The sequence below is a fragment of the Amblyraja radiata genome, chromosome 39 (assembly GCF_010909765.2).
Source record: "Amblyraja radiata isolate CabotCenter1 chromosome 39, sAmbRad1.1.pri, whole genome shotgun sequence".
In the NCBI taxonomy this organism is placed as follows: domain Eukaryota; kingdom Metazoa; phylum Chordata; class Chondrichthyes; order Rajiformes; family Rajidae; genus Amblyraja; species Amblyraja radiata.
Window position 1 is genome coordinate 1,514,714 of NC_045994.1, and position 24,816 is coordinate 1,539,529.

General features: G+C 45.6%; 1 protein-coding gene across 2 annotated transcripts in view; it reads left to right on the plus strand.

The window, feature by feature from the left end:
• gpat4 (glycerol-3-phosphate acyltransferase 4) overlaps positions 1-24,816 on the plus strand; it is a 110,751-nt gene that overhangs the window by 13,206 nt on the left and 72,729 nt on the right. The gene's annotated exons all lie outside the window — the stretch shown is intronic.

Below are 24,816 nucleotides of genomic sequence, written 5' to 3' on the forward strand. Positions count from 1 at the left end.
TCCCCAACATCGGGAACAATCTTCCTGCATCTAGCCTGTCCAACCACTTAAGAATTTTGTAAGTTTCTATAAGATCCCCCCTCAATCTTCTAAATTCCAACGAGTACAAGTCGAGTCTATCCAGTCTTTCTTCATATGAAAGTCCTGACATCCCAGGAATCAGTTTGGTGAACCTTCTCTGTACTCCCTCTATGGCAAGAATGTCTTTCCTCAGATTAGGAGACCAAAACTGTACGCAATACTCCAGGTGTGGTCTCACCAAGACCCTGTACAACTGCAGTAGTACCTCCCTGCTCCTATACTCAAATCCTTTTGCTATGAATGCTAACATACCATTCGCTTTCTTCACTGCCTGCTGCACCTGCATGCCTACTTTCAATGACTGGAGTACCATGACACCCAGGTCTTGTTGCATCTCCCCTTTTCCTAATCGTACGCCTCCAACTAGGTGATCATCCCTTTCATGTTCCACAGCTCTACCATATAGCCTCACAAACCGTCCGTAATGTCACCTCTGATCACCTGATCACTGCTGTGACATCCTCCCAACAATACAACCCCCCCTCCTCTTTTTCCCTCACCTGAAGCTCCTGTACCCCGGAACAATCAAGAGGTACTTTACAGTGGCTGACTAACTTACCAACCCTGTGTGTCTTTAAAATGTAGTAGAAAACTGGAGCAACCAGAGGAAATCCAAGTAGTTGGAGGGAGAAATTGCAAATGACACACAGACAGCACCAGAGGTCAGAACTAAACCTGGGTCGGTGGCACTGTGAGGCAGTGACTCTACCAGCTGCGCCACTGTACCATTCTAAGTCAGTAGTGCATCCCCAACAGCCGCATCTTTTTTCTTAAGATTTGTGTATAGTTTCCTCTGTCTCAACATTTTGAGATTGGGATCTAAGCTTTGGGACTTCCAAGCCTGCTACTTCCCCCCAGTGTTTTCAGTTGTACTGTGGAGGAAACCCCATGCAGGTGAGGAGGATCTTTGCTTTCTCCACAATAGCAGGAGAAGTGTTCCCTGCTCATGTTCCCACTGGAGTATGCGGATAAGACACATGAACTAGCTCCAATGGCCAGCAGCCCCATGAATGGTGTCACAGGCAGCAAATCTGCTGATGGCATACTTGAGGAGACTCTGGTCTGAAGCCAACTCGTTTCAAGTTGTATAATGAGTATTGATAATGTCTCATACACTTAATGTTCAAGTGGCATAAAAGCAGCTGTAATCTAATCTTGGTTCTAGTTTTTATACGAACAAAGCTGTAATCATACAACTGTTATATATCTGATTCTGATTTGGGAGATTAGATTGCAATTCAGAGCAGGCATTTAAAAAAAACCCAGCACAGTACATATCGTGTCAGTTGTATTGAAGGAATGGCAGATCGAATTTAACTTGCAGAAAGTTGGAAATGATGCCGTTTGGGAAATTAAAACAAGGCATGACTTAAGGGCCTGTTCAGCGACTGTCTTCGACCTTCAAGCCCGAGGGCACTCGCCTGAAAAACCCCGAGCTGGATCGACCGTCAGCGATGAAATAGCGAGCCGGATCGACTGACCGCACGCACACACACACACACACACTCGCACGCACGTGCGCACACACACACGCAGGGGCCAGGGAAAGCGGGGGAGCGCTGTCTGAAATTCACACCCGCGATGAACAGGAAGGTAAAAGATGGCTGGCACATAACGGTAAGTCCTTTAGAGACCGCAGGGGGGGGGGGGGGGGGGAGGGGGGGAGAGAACGAGTGGAGACACTTTCAAGAAGCCAGACAACTTTTAATAAAGTTTAGCGGGCATTTAACATTACCGGTCGGTTTACTTACCTTTTTTTTCTCAACGAGCTTTACCTTTCGACGACCCTCGATTACCTACGAATAACATGGCGACCTACTACGACCTACCTCGACTAAACCTACGAGTAAAAAAATATCGATTTTTTCCATGCTGACCTTTTTTTACTTGCGGACATTTTTCAGCATGTTGAAAAATACGCCGCGACCTAGCTGAGGCTTCGGGGACTACTCTTGAGCATGAAGGGGAGTTACAAAGACCTCCAAGGACCTCGTGTCGACCATGCTGTGGGTATGAGTCGAGGGCAAACTTTTCTGAAGTGGCGGATTAGGTCGCCGCAGTGGGACAGCCCCTTTACACAGTGAATGACAAGCCCTGGGAGTGTTGTTGAACAGAAAAACCAAAGGGTAAAACTAGATAGTTCCCTGAAAATGGCAGTATAGGTACACAAAGTGGTGAAGAAGGTGTACGGCATGCTTGCCTCCTTTGGATGGGGCATTGAGTACAAGAGTTAAGGGTCTTGTCCCACTTACTCAACATGTTGAAAATCCAGCAGCGACCAGTAAAAGCTACAACTTTGGGCGACTACTCACGACCATTCAGGCGTCACCAAAAAAACCACGTAAGTTGGACAAGCCCTTAAGGATACCGTGTATTTATATTTGAATAGACTTTAGTGATAGATCACCAAATATTGCATTGCCTGCAAGAAAATAAGAACATTGTATGCATTTCTGATTGCTGTGCTATATGAAGGATATTATTAAGCTAGAGTGGATCTAGAAAAGATTCACAAAGATGTTGTCGGGTTGAAAGAGTTGAGTTTGATGGGTATTTTGTCCCTGGAGAGCAGGAGGCTGACGACAGCTGGCCTAACAGAATTTTATAAACTCATGAGGGCACTAAAACGTGAGGAGTTTTCCGTGCTATGCAACTCTAACTCTATGACTCCATGACATTGTTTCTGCCTTTGTATAATGTTTCCAAAGGCCTTGTTGATACGAAAGTGGTTGTGTGGAGGTTGTGGGAAAATGGTGGTGGGTAGTTGGTCAGGCAAGGTTTGTGGATCTGGCCCAAAACCTGGTCAATATGAAACGTAGCAAACTGAAAAGCTTCCATTTTGTTACATCAGTATTTCTGAAAAAGCACGAGAGGCATAGGGATGGATTATTGGAGAAACAGGCCCTTCCACCTAACCCGTCCTTGCCAACTTACATGCCCCATCTAAGCTAGTCCCGTTTTCCTTAATTTCCCTTTAAACGTTTCCTATTCATTTATCTGTCAAAATGTCTCTTAAAAGTTGTTATTGTACCTGTCTCAACTAGTTCCGTTGGCAGCTCGTTCCGTATACCCATCACCCGCTCTGTGAGAAAGATTCCCCTCAGTCTCCTAAATCTTTCCCCTCTCACCTTAAACCTATGTCCTCTGGATCTTGATTCCCCTGCCCTGGGTAAAAGACTGTGCATTTTCCCTATCCCCCTTAATTTTATCAGTTATCTCATGTCCCATTTTTCCCTCCTGATTTCCTCCATAAAAAGTTCTGATGCTCCTCAATGCCCTATACTCCTGGGATGCACTTGATACCTTACCCATGCCTTTATCTTTTTCCTGACCAGAGCCTGAATTTCCAGCTTTATCCAGGGTTTTGTGCCCCACCTTCATTGCCCTGCACTCTAACTGGAACATGGAAACCCTTGACCTCTCACTATTAAAAGCATCTCACTTTCCAGACATCCCTTTGCTCGCCAAGTAAGCTTCCGTCTAATAACATCAAAGTTGGCCTTGCCCCAATTTAGAACACTCATTGTAATTGTAATTAATTTATTAGCCAAGTATGTAAACATATAACAAATTTAATTTGTCAACAGTCATACAAAAAAGCAACAAGATACATAACCACATAAAAATTAAACATAGACTTAAACAGCCACCATAACGGCGTGTGAGAATTCCCAGGGCACATAGCATAAGCGGAGACCCACAGCCATCAGTTCAATGTCCGGGCCACACACACGCTCCTTCACTGTGATGTGACCAGAGTGGTACCGACCGTTGTCACTTTCTCTGCAGTCCCTGTCCGCCCAAAAAGTCAGAAAGCCACCCACACTCGCACTAGACTCTGGGATGTCCTCATGTCACCATGTGCCCACAGACACCGGGATCACTGCGCTCACGGCACTCACTCCGAGTCCTCACTAGCGCAGGCTGCACGTCCATCTTGTTTTTTCAGCAACCTCACATTCCCCACCATGATGGAAGGCAAATAACTTTTACCTTCTTTCCTCCTTTTCTCCCGCAGTCAGGGCAATCGAACCTTCCGCAGTCAGGGCAATCGAAGCTCCCGCGGTCAGGGCAATCGAACCTTCCGCAGTCAGGGCAATCGAAGCTCCCGCGGTCAGGGCAATCGAACCTTCCGCAGTCAGGGCAATCGAAGCTCCCGCGGTCAGGGCAATCGAAGCTCCCACGGTCAGGGCAATCGAACCTTCCGCAGTCAGGGCAATCGAAGCTCCCGCGGTCAGGGCAATCGAAGCTCCCACGGTCAGGGCAATCGAACCTTCCGCAGTCAGGGCAATCGAAGCTCCCGCGATCGGGGCGGCTGATGCTCCTGCAGTTGGAGCTCCTGCAGTCGATCCCTAGCAAATGGACTGCCAGCTCTCCCCCCCCCCCCCCCCCCCCCCCCCCCATAGAATACAAAAACTAAAGGTACCCTATAAACATACAAGTAAACACAGTAAGCAAAATAAGAAAAAGACGAGTAGCTGTTGGCGCGGCTGCCATGTATGGCGTCAGCACTAGAACTTTAACTTGCAGACCAGCCCTATCCTTATCCATAACTATTTTAGTTCTGTGGTTGCCGGTCCCAAAAGGTTAATCGACTGATACTCTAGTCACTTGCCCTGCTCAATTACCTAAAATTAATTCAAGCTTTGCCCTTTCTCTTGTAGTACCCTTGACGTATTGTCTGAGGAAACTTTCCTGAACACATTTGACAAATTCCATCCTATCTAACCCTTGGCACTGAGCAGTCCAAGTCTATATTGGGAAAGTTAAAATTCCCGTCTATGACAACCTCATTAGTCTTGCAGCTGCCGCTGGTCTCTCAGCATATTTGTTCCTCGAATTCCTGTTGACTACTTGAGGGCCTCTAGTATAAAACCAACAAGGTGATCATTCCCTTTCCCTCAGCCCCCATACAACCGCACAGGATCAACCATCATCATCTCACACTATTACCGTGATGTACCATTACCCTGCACCCTGGAAGATTAAGCTGCCAGTCCTGTTCCCCCTTAGCCAGGTTTCTGCAATAGCCAATACGTTCCAGTTACATGTACCCTATCTGCACCCTGAATTCATCCACCATGTCAGGCCTCTTCCCTGTCAAGCCTCTTGCATTTAAACAAATGCAATTTAAGCCATCAGTCTTTCCTTGTTCTCCTTCTATGCAGCTGCCTGTCTTGTCAACTGAAGTTGCAGTCATTATCTTTTGTACTGACATATAGCCCTCCCCCCCCCCTCCCCTCCCCCTCGCATCCCTACTACTTGGAACCCATTTCTCTGCCAATTTAGTTTAAGCCCTCTCGAGTAGCTCTGGGAAACTAGCCAATAGATTGGTTCCCCTCCAGTTCAGGTGCAACCACTCCCTCATGTGCCAGGTACCTCTGCCCCAGAAGAGATGCAATGGTCCAAAAACCTGAATCCCTGTCCTCTTAGGCCACCCAACTTCTTAATCAAATATGATTTATGGGCGGCACAGTGATGCAGCAGGTAGACCTACAGCGCCAGAGCCCTGAGTTTGATCTTGTGGAGCAAATCCATAACTCCCAGAAAGTGGATAGGGTGATAAAGATGGTATTGTCTTTGTCGGGCAGGGGACTAATATACAGTATAAGTTAGGAAATCATGTTGCAGGTTTGTGGATGGCACAGCGGCACAGAGGATAGAGCGGCTGTCTTGCAGTGCCGGAGACCCGGGTTTATTCTTAACTTTGGGTGCTGTCTGTGTGGAGTTTGCACTACCTCCCTGTGACCATATAGGTTTCCTCCGACTGCTCCGGTTTTCTCCAACATTCCAAAGATGTGCGGGTTTGTAGGTTAATTGGCCTCTGAAAATTGCCCTGAGCAGGGTGTGTAGATTGTGAATGTGAATGTGGGATAACATAGAGCTAGTGTGAACAGGTGTCTGATGATCGGTGTGGACTTGGTGGGCCAAAGGGCCTGTTTTGCATGCTGTATTTATAAACTAAATTGTTAAGATAATTAAAATCATGGAATAATATGACATGGCTCGAGTCTATTCATTCCATTATGTTTTTGTCAGCTCTTTCATAAGCTATCCAAGTCACAAAAGCAATCTCTATAATACTTCCCCCTCCTGGGGAAATTGTAAACCTCTGTGTGTTCTGTAAAGCAGCCATTCACTGCTCATTCCCTTTTCTGATTTTGTAGCCAAAGTGCCGCTGTCTATTTGTGGTTCCTTGTCAAACATTTTTTTTCAGTCCATATACAACAGCGCACAAACCGTATCAGTATTTCAATATGTTCATTAGATGTGGGCATTGCAGCTCTGATTGTTCATTCCTGAAGTTACTCCGACTGAAGGAAAGTCCATAAGCTTGAACTACGTTGATGAAGAACATAAACGTAATCAGGGTGATGATGGTGAGGATTCTTGAGTTAGGGAAGAACAGTTGGTGCGTTTCTATCAAGCATCGTATTGATGGTATACTTTGCACTCCTGGTGAAGGGAGTGGATGTTTAAGGTGGTGAATGAATTATGATGCTTTGTCCTGGGTGATAGTGTACTTGATTATTGTTGGAGCTACATTGTTCTAAATAGTGGAGTGTATCTGCACATTGTCTGCCCTGTCATGCAGGCACAAAGTCTTGGAAAGTGAGTCACTCATCATAGTGTAGAAAAAAGGAACTGCAGATGCTGCTTTACACACAAGGACACAAAGTGCTGGTGTGACTCTGTGCGTCAGGCAGCATCTCTGGAGAACATGGATGCGTGACGTTTCAGGTCGGGACCCTTCTACAGACCTGAAACATCACATCCATTTTCTCCAGAGATGCTGCCTAATCTGCTGAGTTACTCCAGCACTGTGTGTCCACTCATCATGGTGTTCTCTGTTCCCCTGCTGGTGAAGTCTCAGTGCTGTTTGTGTGGCTGGTTCCATTCAGTTTCTGGTCAATTATAGTTGAAAGGAAGTGAATGGATACCAGCTAGGCCTTGCTGTAAATATCCATGCACTACCTCATTATCTGAGCAGTTTGAAGTTGAACTATGTCCTGTGGGATTATGAGTGAATCCCCCCAACCACTCACCTAATGATGAATAGAGCATTCCAGATGGTTAGGCTGAGGATACTTATCTGAGGAACTTCTGGAGCAATGCTCCCTGAGCCGCAATCATCTGCCTTTATACAAGGTATGACTTCAGCCGAAAGAGGACACCCTCTCCCATTCCCACACCCCCCCCCCCCCCCCTCCACCGGTCTCAAACTCCCCCACCCATGAATCTTAGTGGTTTAAATCAGTGATTCCCAACCTGGGGCCAGGGCAAATTTCAGGGGGGCCACAGAAAAATTTGGGGATTTAGGGGGCCACAGGTTCAATGAAGGGGGCCACTTTTTTTCCGCTAATAATGTCAGGGGGGGGGGGGGGCACAGAAAAATTAAAGAACCCAAGGGGGCCATGAACTTGAAAAGGTTGGGAACCACTGGTTTAAATGTTACCAGTGACCTTTAATGGTCCTTTAATAGTTATTTACAATATATATTAACGATTTAGACGAGGGAATGTGACATCTCCAAGTTTGCAGATGGCACAAAGCTGGGTGACAGTGTGAGCTGCAATGAGAAGGCCATTGGGCTGCAGGGCGACTTGGATAGGCTGGGTGAGTGAGCAGATGCGTGGCAGATACAGTATAATGTGGATAAATGTGAGGCTATCCACTTTGGTGGCAAGAACAGGAAAGCAGATTATTATCTGAACGGTGTCAGATTAGGAAAAGGGGAGGTGCAATGAGACCTGGGTGTGCTTGTACATCAGTCACTGAAAGTAGGCATGCAGGTACAGCTGGCAGTGAAGAAAGCTAATGGCATGTTGGCCTTCATTGCGAGAGGATTTGAGTTTAGGAGCAAAGAGGTCCTACTGCAGTTGTACAGAGCCCTGGTGAGTATTGTGTGCAGTTTTGATCTCCTAATTTGAGGAAGGACATTATTGCTATTGAGGGAGCACAGCGTAGGTCCACCAGGTTAATTCCCGGGATGGCGGGACTGATATATGATGAAAGAATGGGTCGACTGGGGCTTGTATTCACTGGAATTTAGAAGGATAAGAGGCGATCTTAGAGAAAAATATAAAATTCTTAAGGCTAGATGCAGGAAAAATGTTCTCGATGTTGGGGGAGTCTAGAACCAGGGGTCACAGTTTAAGAATAAGGGGTAGGCCATTTTGGACTGAGATGAGGAAAAACTTCTTCACCCAGAGAGTTGTGAATCTGTGGAATTCTCTGCCACAGAAAGCAGTGGAGGCCAATTTACTGAATGTTTTCGAGAGAGTTAGATTTAGCTCTTAGGGCTAAAGGAATCAAGGGATATGGGGGGAAAAAGCAGGAACGGGGTACTGAATTTAGATGTTCAAGAAGGAACTGCAGATGCTGGAAAATCGAAGGTAGACATAATTGTTGGAGAAACTTAGCGGGTGCGGCAGCATCTATGGAGCGAAGGAAATAGGCAACGTTTCGGGCCGAAACCCTTCTTCAGACTGATGCAGGGTGGGGGGGGGGGGGGGGCGGGAAGAAGAAAGGAAGAGGAGGAGCCAGAGGAACTGAGGGAGAGCTGAGAAGGGGAGGAGACAGCAAGGGCTACTGTAAATTGGAGAAGTCAATGTTCATACCACTGGGGTGCAGACTGCCCATATGAGGTGCTGCTCCTCCAGTTTCCGGTGGTGCTCACTCTGGCAATGGAGGAGGCCCAGGACAGAAAGGTCAGATTCGGAATGGGAGGGGGAGTTGAAGTGCTGAGCCACAGGAAGATCAGGTTGGTTAATGCGGACTGAGCGGAGGTGTTCGGCGAAACGATCGCCAAGCCTACGCTTGGTCTCACCGATGTAGATCAACTGACATCTAGAGCAGCGGATGCAATAGATGAGGTTGGAGGAGATACAGGTGAACCTCTGTCGCACCTGGAACGACTGCTTGGGTCTTTGAATGCAAAACAAAGTGTAGCATATGTGGAGGCACAGCCAAACTCCACGTTCATTCTTTGCGATTAATCTTTTGGTCGGGGTGTGGCATTGGAGTAGGTGAGAGGAAAGATAGGGCTCCAGTAATTTAAGGCAGGGCTGGATTTTATTAACTTTCATGCATTGTCATTTGCTGGATTCCACTGGCATTGTAGTTGAGCAGTAGGTTAAAAAGGTTAAACTTATGGAGGTACAAGGAACTGGAATCTTGAGCAAAGGTTAAACTTATGCTTGATAACAACTTGAATATTCTTAGTTGATATCTAGTTACATACTATCCATTTTGCAAAGAGTATTAGGTTAGTCTGAAGTATTTGCAAAGATCACGTGTATACCATTCAATGGTGGCAGAATATATAAGGGTTTAACCTACTCTTGCATGAGCAATGTTTTCGCCACCTGCCTCTCCTAATGATACCAGTCACCTACAAGTTCCATGTTCAAACAGAGAATGAGTTTGAGATGATTTAGTGTTATGATGCTGCGATGTCTTAGTTTTTACTTAGGTGTGGAACAGAGTAGTTGTTTTTCAGTTATAACTGTTATCCATAGATTTTAAAAATAGGTAATTTTGCTTATTTCAAAGAAACTTCAAATATATCCAGTTACATGGCGACTCTTTGTGTACTTTGGGTATTGTATGCAAAAACAATAAAGTATAATTGAAACAGGATTTAGCCCCACCCATCTAGTGGACGTTTCCGGCACTAGAGTATTTAATAATGAGTAGACTTTTAGTTTAGTTTAGAGATACAGTGCGGAACCAGGCCCTTCAGCCCACCGAGAACGTGCCAACCAGTGATCCCCATACACAATCACTATCTACACACACTAGGAACAATTTACAATTTTACCAAACCTTTGGAGTGTGAGAGGAATTTTTTGGAGTGTGAGAGGAAATCAGAGCACCCAGAGGAAGCCCACGCGGGCACGGGAGAACGTACACAATCCGTACAGACAGAACCTGTAGTTAGGATCGAACCAGGGTCTCTGCCGCTGTAAGGCAGCAACTCTACTGCTGCGCCACCTTGCCGCCCTGTGGCTCTGTAGGCTGAGTTTACTTTCTTTGATGTGACGGAGGCTGAGCGGAGACCTGGTAAAGGTGTACACAATTATGACGGGTGTAGTACGTTAATTTGTAAGCAATATTTCCGCACAGCGGTGCAGCTGGTAGAGATGCTGTCTCACAAGTGCTTGAATCCCAGGTTTGATCCTGATTTCACGGGCTGTCTGTGTGGAGTTTGCATGTTCCCTCTGTGACCGTCTGTGATTCCTCTGGGGTCTACCAATCTGCACGTCTTTGGGATGTGAGAGGAAACCCATGTGGTGACAGAGAGCTCCATGCAGACAGCACTGAGCTCTGGATTGAACACGGGTGGCTAGTGCTGTGAGGCCAGCAGCTCCACCAGCTGCACCTCTGTGCCGTCCCTCACAGTTCACATACAGTTAAACAAACAGGTGACAGCTGTTCAGTAACCACGCCACAGTTCAAATGTCCAATTTGCTGCAGTCGTTACAGTCTTTACATCTTAGACATAGACATCAAATATTTCTGCCAGTTTGATGCATTGCAAGGAGACTAATTTAACATTAACTGCAAAATCCAGTAGATGTAACAAATATATACAAATTCTGTAAAAAGATCAGTTTAAATCTTTCAATTAAGATGAACCAAATATATTGCAATAACAGTTTTGAAAGTAGATTCATAGCCCCAATTGCCACCTAGGCTGTGGAATGATATTCATCAGTAGTGTGGTCCACCATGTCTTGTTGACTAATGCCATTTACCAGCAAACCTCCCCGCAGCTGGAAGTGTGTGAGAGAATTTGTGAATCAGAGCATGTGTAGGCCATTTAGTCCAGACCTGTTCCCCCATTCGGAAGGGTCTCGACCTAAAACATCACCCATTCTTTCTCTCCAGAGATGCTGCCTGCCGCTGAGTTACTCCAGCTTTTTGTGTCAACCCCCCCCCCCCCCCCCCCATTCAGCAAGATCGAGGCTGACCTACCACAATGCCATGTTCCTGCTTCTATTGTATCTAGAAATCTATCCAAGCCAAGACCTTGGAAAATGTGAAACACATTCCATGTCTTGGAACCTGACTCAGTGAGGGTAGACATCAGTGATAGAGTCAGAGTTTGAGTCAGAGTTAGACCCTTTGGCCTAATTCATCTGTGCTAACCAAGATGCCCCATCTAAGCAAGTCCCATTTGTCCGTGTTTGGGCCATAAATATCTCTAAATCTTTGCTGTCCATTTATCTGTCCAAATGTCTTTTAAATGTTTTTATTGTAGCTGCCTCAACTAGTTCCTCTGGCAGTTTGTTCTATATACCTGTCTGTGTGAAGAAGTTGCCTCTCAGATGTTATTAAATCTTTGCCCTCTCATCTTAAAGCTGTGGCCTCTTGTTCTTGATTTCCCTTCCCTAAAAAAGATACTGTGCATTTGCTCTATCTAATAATAATAATAATAATAATAATAAATACTTTATTGATCCCCCAGGGAAATTCAGATGTCCAGAAGCCCCCAACCAACAAACCCACAGATTCAAAACTAACGCAGACAGAAAATACATAGAATACAATGTGGACACTACCTGAGAGCAATAAATACTTAAAAAGACCAATAATTAACAATTAAAAATTAAAAATTGCAAAATGCATCCCCCTACAGCCTAGCGGTCCGAATTATAAAATCTAATGGCTGCAGGGGTGAAGGAACTCCTGAACCGCTCCGTTCTACAGGGCAGGGAGAGGAGCCGGTTGTTGTTCTGAGTGCTCTTTTGACTCTCCAGAATTACATGGAGGGGATGCCCGGGGTTTTTCAGGATGACCTGCACCTTGTGCCTCATACGCCTCTCAACCACATCCATCCCAGAGTCTACTCTCCCCTCCAGCACTGAGCTAGCTCGTTTAACCAGTTTGACCAGCTTCTTGTTGTTTTTTGCACTAATGCTGTTGCCCCAGCAGACAACAGCGTAGAAAATAACACTTGCAACCACAGTGTTGTAAAACATGTGCAGCATTTCATTATACACATTGAAAGATTTGAGCCTTCTGAGGAAAAAGAGTCTGCTCTGGCCTTTTTTGTAGAGGGAGACAATAGACAATAGGTGCAGGAGTAGGCCATTCGGCCCTTCGAGCCAGCACCGCCATTCGATATGATCATGGCTCATCAACCCCAATCAGTACCCCGTTCTTGCCTTCTCCCCATATCCCCTGACTCCGCTATTTTTAAGAGCCCTATCTAGCTCTCTCTTGAAAGCAACCAGAGAACCCGCCTCCACTGCCCTCTGAGGCAGAGAATTCCACAGACTCGCCACTCTCTGTGAGAAAAAGTGTTTCTTCGTCACCGTTCTAAATGGCTTACTCCTTATTCTTAAACTGTGGCCCCTGGTTCTGGACTCCCCCAACATCGGGAACATGTTTCCTGCCTCTAGCGTGTCCAAACCCTTAACAATCTTCAGTCTGAAGAAGGGTTTAGCCCGAAACTTTGCCTATTTCCTTCGCTCCATAGATGCTGCTGCACCCGCTGAGTTTCTCCAGTATTTTTGTGTACCTTAACAATCTTATATGTTTCAATGAGATACCCTCTCATCCTTCTAAACTCCAGAGTATACAAGCCCAGCTGCTCCATTTTCTCACCATATGACAGTCCCGCCATCCCGGGAATTAACCTTGTAAACCTACGCTGCACTCCCTCAATAGCAAGAATGTCAACCATGTATTCTCTCCCCAGATGCTGCCTGACCCACTGAGTTTCTCCAGCACTTTGTGTTTTGCTCAAGGTTCCAACATCCACAGTTCCTTGTATCTCCAACGTTCAATATTGGTTGGATTGTGCTGTGGCTGGATTGTGCCGTTACTGTTGCTTCATGACATTTAATACGTGGTTTGCCTGAGGTTTGGAGAAATTCCTGCTTCTACTGTACAAAATAATACAGACAGGTCAATTGATTGCTTACTGCAGAAAATTCAAAGAGACAGCCTGCAGTACCATTGACAATTGCTGGCTAATACAATAAGACTCTTTTGACTCTCCAGAATTACATGGAGGGGATGCCCGGGGTTTTTCAGGATGACCTGCACCTTGTGCCTCATACGCCTCTCAAGCACATCCATCCCAGAGTCTACGCTCCCCTCCAGCACTGAGCTAGCTCGTTTAACCAGTTTGACCAGCTTGTTGTTTTTTGCACTAATGCTGTTGCCACAGCAGACAACAGCGTAGAAAATAACACTTGCAACCACAGTGTTGTAAAACATGTGCAGCATATCATTACACACATTGAAGGATTTGAGCCTTCAGAGGAAAAAGAGTCTGCTCTGGCCTTTTTTGTAGAGGGAGTCAGAGTTGACAGACCAGTCCAGTTTGTTATCAAGGTGCACTCCAAGGTATTTATATGTCTGCACCACCTCAATGTCAGCCCCTGCAGCGTTGACCGGCTGAAGGGGGAGCTTGGACCTGCCAAAATTAACCACCATCTCTTTAGTCTTAGTTGTGTTCAGGGTGAGACAGTTCTCTTCACTCCAGGCACAAAAGGCACTGGTCAAGTTCCTGTATTCCTCCTCCTGCCCGTTCCTTACACATGCCACAATCGCTGTATCATCTGAATATTTCTGTACGTGGCATGTGTCAGACTTATAGTTAAAGTCTGCTGTATACAGGGTGAAGAGGAACGGGGCCAGAACCGTTCCCTGTGGGGCTCCAACATTGCACACCACTGTGCCAGAGACACTGTCCCCCAGCTTGACAAACTGTGGTCGACCCGTCAGGTAGTCGTATATCCAGGAGATAAATGTGGAATCCACCCCCATCCAACCCCATCTATTCCCTTTGTGGTTTTATAAGATTACCTCTCAGCCTCCTGTGCTGCCCAACCTCACCCTGTAGTCCTGGCTGCATCCTGGTGAATCTCTGCATTCTTTCCAACTAATGAGGTCTTTCCTAAAACTGCGTGACCAAAATGGACCCCAATGATGGTGCATGGTTCGGCTTCGTGCATTAGCATTGCCATCAGCTGCCTCTGGCAGAGAGATTGAAGATAGAGAACTCATAACAAGCAATTTGACACAAATCCCCACCTTTCTCTATGACACAGGCAAGGAAGCACCTTAAAGCAATGCTGCTTCTGAAAAGTGCTCTAGATTACAGGGAGGACAGGATAACTAGTGTCGGAGATCCTCCCGGACCCAGATTCCCAGGATCACTTGTTTCAGAAACCCACCATAAGTCTGTGGGGAAAGATACAGTATCTACCTGCACGGTAGTAGGTTTCTGAAACAAGCGCTCCATTCTCAACTCACCCATGTCGAACCATCTACAGGAAGATGGAAAATACCATGTAGATATTTTCAAAGCCGTGAATTGCTGAGTTACTCCAGCACGGTGTCTTTATTTGTAAACCAGCATTTGCAGATCCTTGTGTCTACAAAAAGCTTGAGTTGCGACTGTTTTCCAGAATGGAACCCAGTGGTGACACAGGGACTGCCTGGAGTGATCACCAGTGGGACAGCAACAAATCTTCAGCACACTGTTTCCACCTTTTATTGCAAACCAGCTTCTTGTTTCTCCAGCTCAGGTCAGATGTAGGAGTCTAGTAGCAGACTCCTTTATTGTGTACCACCATCATGAACTGTTAATGAATGGACCATATCTTCATTCACCCAGTATAGTCTCGCATCTCTCCTCACATTTTAAACATGATGGCCCATAAATATGTGGTAGCCTCTTAGTATTCTAGCTCTATCAGACATAAAAACAACATATATGCGAAATGACAACACTGAAATCAGCTCATTATGGTGAGGTAAATGGAAATGGTAGTGAGGATGTGCAGGCTCCGTGTGGCCTGGCAGTTTTATCACTGGTTGTATTTATGGAGCATCCTATCATAGTGGGCAGCATCTTGCTTTGATCTTGTTTCTGTGATAAAGGGATCGATTTGCAGTAGCAGCCTCTTGTAATTTGTTAGTAGAACATGGACATAAATAGTCCAGTCACCTACAGTGTCCAGTGGCACATTTGATTAGTTGTCACTCAGAATAGATTTATGCCTTGGATTGAATTTCCAAATCATTTCATGGCCCGTTAGAAGAGGGATTTAAAACCGCTTATTTTTATCTACAAATGTTGTCTCCTTTGGCTCAGTCCTAATCAAGGTTACTCACCATATTTTCTGTTTCAATATAGTCCAAGTTTTGATTCTGAAATGAGTTGGTCCTAAATGCTTTATGTGTTCAGTGTTGCCTGATAAAAGTGGTGCCAATCTGGTGCAGCTGCAACAGTGTCCTCCATCATGTTTGGGACTAAGACCCATCATTTATTTATTTGCCTCTGTACTCCACAATTTCAGATTTGTAATAGAAATAAATCACATATGGTTAAAGTGCACATTGTCATATTTTAATAAAGTCCATTTTTATACATTTTGATATGGTAGACAGTCAGAACATTTTTTACAGGGTGGAAATGTTAAAGACTAGAGCCAAATAGATTAGATTTGGTTTAGTTTAGAGATAAGGTGCGGAAGTAGGCCCTATGGCCCACCAAGTCTGCACCAACCACTGATCCCCAGACATTAACACTCCCACACACAACTAGGGACAATTTACACATACACCAAGCCAATTAACCTACAAACCTTTGGAGTGTGTGAGGAAATCCACGTGGTCACAAGGAGAATGTACAAACTCTGTAGAGACAGCACCCGTAGTCGGGATCGAACCCGGGTCTCCGGTGCTGCAAGCATTGCAAGGCAGCAATTCTACCGCTGCACCATCGCGCTGCCCTGCGTGCTGTACTTTTCTGTGTTCTGTGTAGTCATTAGATCATTGAAATATTTGAATATGGAGGTTCTGAATGAGGATTTTGACTCCAGAGCCCTGAGACTACAGTATAGATATTGTCAAAGCTGTTTTTGATATAAATCTCTGTATATTTCTACGAGGTCTAAAGAAATTGATGAAAAATTATGTTTTAAATCTAGAAGTTGATTAATCCCATCTATTATTGGGCCCTTGGGTGTTGTATACATTTCCTTGGTGGTTGAATTAGCAATTCACCGTTTGGTGTGCTATTGAATTACTGTTTGACGTTTATTGTGGGAACACTTCCAACGTGTATAGCACACGCAAGCAGAAGGTGTGACTGAAATTTCCCTCCTTTGCTCATGTTTGAGAACTTAACGTTCAAAATCCTTGAGCTTCCCATGAGCTGAGCTGCCCAGTGGTGCAGGTAGTGGAGCTGCTTCCTCACTGCTACAGCAGCCCAGGTTCAATACTGATCAGTGCTGTCTGTGAGGAGTTTGCATGTTCTCCCTGTGACCACGTAAGCTTCCATGTGCTGCAGTGTCTGCCCACATTCCAAAGGCCTGTGGGCTGGTGGGTAATTGGCCACAGTAAATGCCCCTGGGATGCATGTGAGTGGTAGAATCTGGGGAATTTGATATTGGAGGCACGGACAATGGGTTACTGGAGAAATGAGTGGGATGTCAGCTGGCATGGACTTGGTGGGCAGAAATGATCCTCTTCTGTGTCATGAGGATCTATGAGACTGGTTTATTGATATGAACTATAATGCTGTTGCATGGAATCCTTTATTTTTTGCAGGATTCTTTCAGATTATTCAGAATAAGAAAGTTTAACTGGTTCAAAAACACATTTGTCTATCCTAGGCTACATAGAAATGTCTTTGAAAGTTTATTTCACACACCAACTAGCGTGACCAACATCACTTCTTTCCAATATTTTATTAAACAATTCACTTGGGTTGACTTTTAACAAATTGGTGCCATTTATATTTATCCTTTACTTTTCCTAGATTTTCATTCTGAAAGAGTTGATGTAAAAGATTGGTATGTAGTGTAGTTGTTAATCTTCTTTCCCATTATTGGACTGAGCTCTGGCATTTAGTGTCTTCAATAGTGTTTCACTCCTCATCCGGGGAGGATTTGATGTTTCTCAACAGCCATGCAGTTTCCATCTTCCCACTAATCCAGAATATATCCCATCTGGACTGGATGAATTATCCACTTGGAGTAATGCCAATATCTTAATTCTTCTCTTCATCTATTCAAATTGTATTCTATCTCTTCTCATGTGGCTACATTGACAACAACCATTTGTTGTGTGGATACAAATATATTACCTTCTGAACATTCAGTTGCAATATTTTGTATCTTCAGTTTAATTGCGATCCTTCTATTTGCATCTTCCTCCAGACAGATCATCTGTAATGAGCAAACTTTCTAATGAGCCTCCAAGCCGCCTGCCTCCCTTGGGCTCACAGACTTTCATTTTGTTCTCTCCTCGCTGTCGATTGGTTATTGGAAAACCTCCCATAAAAACTAGGGAAATTAGAAAGCAAGCATGTTTTCTCATTTCCCTAGTTTTTATGGGAGGTTGGTGATCTAAAACACTGTTTCCCTCTCAATTGACCCGTTGAGTAGAGCTAGCATTTTTGTCTTCATGTTAGATTAACAGCACCTGAAATGTCATGCTTTTAGATTTGTTAGGAATAGTATACTTCACTTTCAAGCTTTTGATAGGAACAGGATGGGGTAGGTAGCGAGGGAAAGGCATTTGTGACCGTGACTTAGGACCATATTTTAATAATCCATGTATTTATTTTGAGGAAATGAGTGGGGGGGGGGGGGGGGGGAGAATTTAATGGGAACCTGAGGGGCAACTTTTTTTACACAAAGAGTAGTAGGTATATGCGACGAGCTGCCAGAGGAGATAGTTAAGGCAGGTACTATCACAACATTTAACAGACAATTGGACAGGTAAATGGATGGGATATGTTTAGAAAATAATGAGCCAAGGTGGGACTTGTGTAGATGGGGCATGTTGGTTGGCATAGGTGAGTTGGGCTGAGGGCCAACATTGTATCCAATTATCTAATTTCTCTCCAATTATCAGACAGTCTGGTGCTTTAGATAGAATGTAAGGGTTGAGAGAACTGGTCTTTAATCATTTTTTTTCCTATTTTGCCATTTAGGGATTACTAACTTTTATTGTGTTGGGATCATATCTAGACTACACCAAAAACACCACCCCTGGAAATCTTTGCCATTGCTCTTTGAATGTTTTACCTGTCAGTCCTTGAAGGTGGAGTCGCAGGTAGATAAGGTGGTCAAAAATCTTTTGGCACATTGGCCTTCATCAGTCAGAGGATTGAGTATAGAAGTTGGGAGGTCATGTGGCGGTTGTATAAGATGTTGGTGAGAACGCATTTAGAATATTGTGTTCAGTTCTGGGCACCATGTTATAGGAAAGATATTGTCAAGTTTGAAGGGGTTCAGAAAAGATATACAAGGATGTTGCCAGGACTAGAGGGTGTGAGCTATAGGCAGAGGGTTGAGTAGGTTGGGTGTCTATTCCTTGGAGCGCAGGAGGATGAGGGGTGATCTTATAGAGGTGTATAAAATCATGAGAGGAATAGATCGGGTAGATGCAGAGTCTCTTGCCCAGAGTTGGGGAATCGAGGACAAGAGGACATAGGTTCAAGGTGAAGGGGAAAAGATTTAGTAGGAATCTGAGTAGTAACTTTTTCACACAGGACATATGGAACAAGCTGCCAGAGGAGGTTGTTGAGGCAGGGACTATCCCATCGTTTAAGACACAGTAAGACAAGTACATGGATAGGACAGGTTTGGAGGGATATGAACAAGACGCAGGCAGGTGGGACTAGTGTAGCTGGGACATGTTGGATGATGTGAGCAAGTTGGGCCGGAGGGCCTGTTTCCACACTGTATCACTCTATGACTATGACTCTTTAATTCCATTAGGGGCGGCACAGTGGCGTAGCGTTAGAGTTGCTGCCTTAAAGGGCTTTCTCACGGTGCGACCTGACGCAAGACTTAACAAGAGTTTAACATCATGGGAACCTCCTGCGATAACAGTACAGCATTCGTGGACCACCGAGGACCTCCGTGGCGCTAACGGCAGGTAGTCGTGTAACTTTGTAAGGTTGGGAGAAAATTCAAACATTTTTGAATTTCTCCAAGAGTGACTTGAGCACTTTTTGGTGAGCGTTGCAACATTGTATGAACGCAGATGCCAGTGCGATATCCGTGCGATATCTGTGATGACTCTTGCGGGTACCGTGGGAACTCCTGCGAACGGTAAACCCGGAAGCTTGACAGAGGGGACATAAGGTGAGTAAAAAAGGTGGTCTCAATATCGCCAATGGACCATGTGTCCATCGAGGACGTCCCACCTAATTGTCATTGTTTGAGAATCTTTTTCACAGTAAGACTTGCAGAGATGCCTCTCAGAAAAGCGCAAAGAAAGGGGTCAAAGAAAGTCAGAAAGTTTTTAGCCATGCAGGTAAATGAGGAGGAGACTCAGCAAGAGAGACAGGTGGAGAGGCAAGAGGAGATGCCAGAGATACCACTGCCTGTGGGCTCCTTGGAGCAGGGAGAGAGTGATCAAGGTGGAGTTGAGATTGCCTCCCCAATCGTCATTAATACATCATTACAAGATGAATGTCTCTAATGTTATAATCCCTCTCATGCTGAAACACAAAATACCTTAATGGAGGTGATATAATCACATTTTCACTCATTTACATTTTTGAGTGTGCAGGACCCTGAAATGTTCAGCTATTTAAACGTGTTCTTCACCTCTTGGTAGAAAATGAAATGACAATCAGCACGGTAAATGTGATACAAAGTCTTTATTCCTATTTGACAATATAAGAAGACGAATTCTGTCACATATTGAGAGGAGATGCATCACACAAAACATTTGTCTGTAAAAGGGCCTCGCAAACACGAAATACAACAAATGAGGCACGCGAGATTATTTAAAACACATTATATCCATCAACCTCCGCTACAAGTGTGAACTCAGGCATTTAAAGGGACAATGCAATGTTCTAAACGGCAGGTTTTGCGGACGAACATCTTATAGGAAGCACTTTTCAGAGGACAACACTAGGAAGTCAGCTTATAACATGCAGTAGTGTTCCTGTGGTCGGCTACCCATCAATATAGCTGTCCTGCCACGGTACACTCCCCAATTGTGAATTGTAGTAAGCGCAGAGATGGTCTCTTTGCTCTTTCACACTGGATGTGCCCGAGTTACCTTTCAAACGCTGCAGTGAGACCATTTTCAACTTGTTCGCAGCACTTCTCCAAGCACCTAGTGTTACTTCCCCTGTGTCACTGTCCACTATGTCACCGTCCTGGATGGATGTTGCTGATCCAGCAGCTGCACCTCTCATTCGGATCAGGTTGTGCAGAACACATGCTGCATATACTATACTCTCCACATTCTTGGGCCTCTGCTCCATTGTCTTGAGCAAGCATCTAAATCTGTTTGCCAAGATGCCAAAAGAATTTTCTACTACCCTCCTGGCCCTTGACAGCCTGTAATTGAAGATCCTCTGTTCCCTAGTTAGATTCCTCTGTGGATATGGCTTCATAATCCAGGGCCGTAGTGCAAAGGCTTCATCAGCAACCATCGAATATGGGATGTCCGGGCTGTCTTCTCCTGACAGAGGTTCTGGATCAGGCATGCCTGCTGTTCCACCTTCCATTTTCTTTCCAAGCCAGGTTTCTTTCCAAATCCGGCCATCACCAACACTTCCAGGTGTGCCCACATCCACATACAGGAAGTTGTAGTTATAATCAACCACCGCCATGAGTACAGTTGAGTGGAATTTCTTGTAATTGAAATAATTTGAGCCACAGCTTGCCATCCAAAGCCCCACATGTGTGAGCAAAGTTCCACCTGTTTTCAAACCCCAGTGCAACTCTCTTCCACGCATCTGGTGTACTGGGGCATTCCATCACTTCAGCTGAATAAAATTGGATGATCGCCTCATAGGTTTCTCGGACAATACCACAGATGCTGTTGGTGGCGACAAGAAAGTTGTAAGATAGACTTTTATAAGAATCGCCTGAGGCCAAGTAGCGGAGGGTGATTGCTGTGCGCAATCCTGGTTCCAGTGCCTTTCTCATTACAGCGTCAGTCTTCTTCAGCAGAGGTCCCAAATTATTCTTTAACTCATTAAAGAACTCGGGTGAAATTCTGACAAAGTTTTTGAATGCACTTTTATCCTCTTCGCACAGCACATTAAGCAGTTGCTCATATTGTCCAAATTGAGGTCTCCGTTGAAACATGGGCTTAACCCAGTGAAACTTCCTCTTAATTCACTTTTTAATTAATCTCACCCTTCTGCCTTCACGCAAGCGTTTTCGATGCACATGTTGCGCTAATGCATACAGCGCGTCAATGAAAATAACAACCAGCCTGTACTCGAACCAACTTTGTATAGGCATGTCTGCAAATGAGCCAATTCTACGAACGGAGGATATTTATATAGTGTGTGAAAAAAAGTGACATCATTTGTGCCACGTGATTAACTACACTACAGTCCACGATGTTCATTCACGATTAACGGGAAAGATCGGGAGACGGACAAGTCACTCGCACAAATGACAGAATTGCCGAGTACCGTGGGAACTCTTTATCTACCCCCCGTTATATCGTGCGGAACTCGTGCTGGACCACGACCACTTCACTCTGGTGACATCTTGCGTCAGGTCGCATCGTGAGAACCGGCCATTACAGTGCCAGAGACACGGGTTCAATCCGGACTACGAGTGCTGTCTGTTCAGAGTTTGTATGTTCTCCCTGTGACCACCTGGGTTTTCTCTGGGTGCGCCGGTTTCCTCCCACACTCTAAAGATGTTCACATTTGTAGGTTAATTTACTTCAGTAAAATTGTAAATTGGCCCTAGTGTTAGTATACAGGGTGATCGCTGGAAGGCCTGTTTCTGCGCTGTATCTCCAAAGTGTAAAGTCTAAGGTAAACCTTTTCATTTCATTAAAATTGGCTCTCTTCTAATTAAGAACCTTCATATTTGACAGTTCTTTGTTCCTTTCTGTAACTTTGGCGCCGACCTGTAGGGGGTATGGCTGCCTAGCCTGCAGCTGTCTGTTTTTCATTTATTTTTTCTTATTTTTAGTTAGTTTAGTGTTTTGTTTTTAAGGAGTTCTAGCTTTTTTATGTGTGGGGGGGGAAGGGGGAAACTAATTTTCAGGGTCCCTACCTGGTCGGAGATGCAGCTTTTCTCCGGGCTGCACTTTCGACCCATCCTCGCGGCCTACCAGCGGGCCTGGAGCGGCATTTCCTGAGGGGACCGCCCGGAGCCTCGGCATCGGCGGCGGCGGCGGCATCGGCGGCGGCTGCGGAGTGGCGGGTCCGAGGAGCGAGGGGATCGCCCGGAGCCTCGGCATCGGCGGCGGCGGCACTGGCGGCGGCGGCACGGCATCGGCGGCGGCGGAGCTGCGGGTCTGAGGACGGCGGTGCAGCGTTGGAGCGCCATTGCGGGGCGGGCGGTGCCTTGCCTGGGTCGCTGAGCTGGAACTCCGGTGAGCTGGGTCCGTTGCGGAGCTGCGGGTCTGAGGAGCGGCTGCGGGCGGCGGCGCTGAACTTTCCATCGGGAGCCTGGGATCTCTCGACGAGATCGCCAGTTGAGCTCCATTCGGCGCGGCCTTGTCGGCTCCGGAAACCACGGTCTCGAGTAGGGAGGCGGCCGTTCCAGGGTTCCCATGCCGCTGAGAGGACTCTCCCGACGCCGGAACATCATCACCCAGCGAGGACGGCCTGGAACATCGGGCCTCCGTAGAGACAACTGTGGAGGCCTCAATAGGCCCGACTATGGGTGGACATTGGGGATGGGACTGGACTTTGTGCCTTCCCCCATAATGGGAACCATTGTGGGGGGATGTTTTTATGTTAAAGCTATTTATTATTGTTATGTTTGTATTCTTTTTTATGTGCTGCATTGGCAAAAATTATTTCACTACATCTAGGTGTATGTGACAATAAATCAACCTTTGAACCTTTGAACTTTGCAAACTGCAGTGACACTGGTATATAGAATGCGCTGCCACAGGAGGTGGTGGGATCAGATATGTTTGAGGTAAATGGGATTAGAGTAGGTGGGCAAAATGGTCGGCATTGCCATGGTGGGCTGCTTCTGTGATGTTCGACTTTGACTGTGGACACAGGTTCTTTTCACAGCAATTGGCACGATGTTTACTATCACTCTGAAATTCAACCTCGGGTTTACTGTAGTTCATTGAACCTGTCACAGTCTGTGTAACCGATATAGGACCCAAGGCAGTGAGTGTTCAATCAACATTCTGTGTCAGCTGAGATCATTACTACTGCTTTGGCTTTTAATTCTTTCCTCCATGGTTGGCTAATAGGGCACACTTGTTTTGCTTGCAAAAATTGTGAGTGCAGCCTCTGAGTTTAAGTTTCATTTGCACGGCAGACAATCTGTTCTTGGTCCCAAAATTATTTTCTGCAATGCTATGTTTAAATCAAGTATCAATTGGCCAGCATTCAGAAGAGTCAGACTTTAGCAGCAGCTGTGTGGGTTGCTGGAAGCTCCACTCCTTGCCCCACAATTGCCAGATTGTTTCCACCACCAGAGGTGCTGGCTATTTATTCTGCTGAGATTTTCTTCTGCTTTTAATGTTTAATGTGGAAATTCTTCCAGGAGTTGGTAGGTAAATTACCCAGCAAAGTGAAACTGAGTTACACAGGCCAAGATGGTTCAATGTATAGTCGATGCTGATATCCCTGACCCAAGTGGATTGTAGGTATGCCAGCATTAAACTCGATGATTGTTGGTTGGGGGTGAATCACCCAAGGTTCCCATCACCCACTGAGCACTTTCTACTGCTCTCCCATGGGAAAATGTTTGTTGTGTATCCATAGGACAAGGGCAGATTAAGATTTCACCCTAATTATGTATACTACCCAGGAAATAGCCTGATAAATGGACATAATGTACGTTACTGATGCAAATTCTCATTGTATGACATTGAGGATGTAATTATTTTTAAGAGTGATGAGTTAATTTGTTGTGTGCATTGATACCCAGGCCTGGTGCACAGCTGCTCACTGTTTTAGCTGTGCTTGGTCCAGTTGGTCACTAGAGAGGGGAGCACAATACAAATCTTCAGGCGTATCACGGAGTCAAACAGTGCAAAAACACTTCAGCCCACCAAGGCCACACTGACCATTGCAAACATTAATAATAATCTAATTTACCTGCATTAGGTCCCAAGCCTTCCCTGCCTTGTCTGGACGCTGCTTACATGTGAGATACCTGCCTCCACAACCTCCGCAGCAGTGTACTCCACTATTCAGCCATCCTGTGTGGGAGGGGGTGGGGCGGGGGTGAATACCCATCAGATGCCTTCTATACTTCCTACCGTTTGCCATTGCAACTCCCCGGTTAACTCACCCCTTCCCACTCAAACCAGCCCCTCCTCTTCCCCTGCAACCGCAGGAAATGCAACACTTGTCCCTATACCTCCTCCCTCAACTCTGTCCAGGGTCCCCGACAGTCCTTTCAGGTTAGGCAGAAGTTCACTTGCACCTCCTCCAACCTCATCTACTGTATCAGTTGTTCGAGATGTGGACTCTTATACCTCGGCGAGACCAAACCTAGACTGGGCGATCGTTTCGCTGAACGCCTTCGCTCAGTCCGCCTGAACCAACCTGATCTCCCGGTTGTCAAACACTTTAATTCCCCTTCCCATTCCCACACAGACCTTTCTGGCCTGGGCCTCCTCCAATGTCAGAGTGAGGCCAAATGCAAATTGGAGGAACAGCACCTCATATTTCGCTTGGGCAGCGTACATCCCAGTGGTATGAATATTGATTTCTCTAACTTCAAGTAACCCTAGTATTCTCTCTCTCTCTCTCTCTCTCTCTCTCTCTCTCTCTCTCTC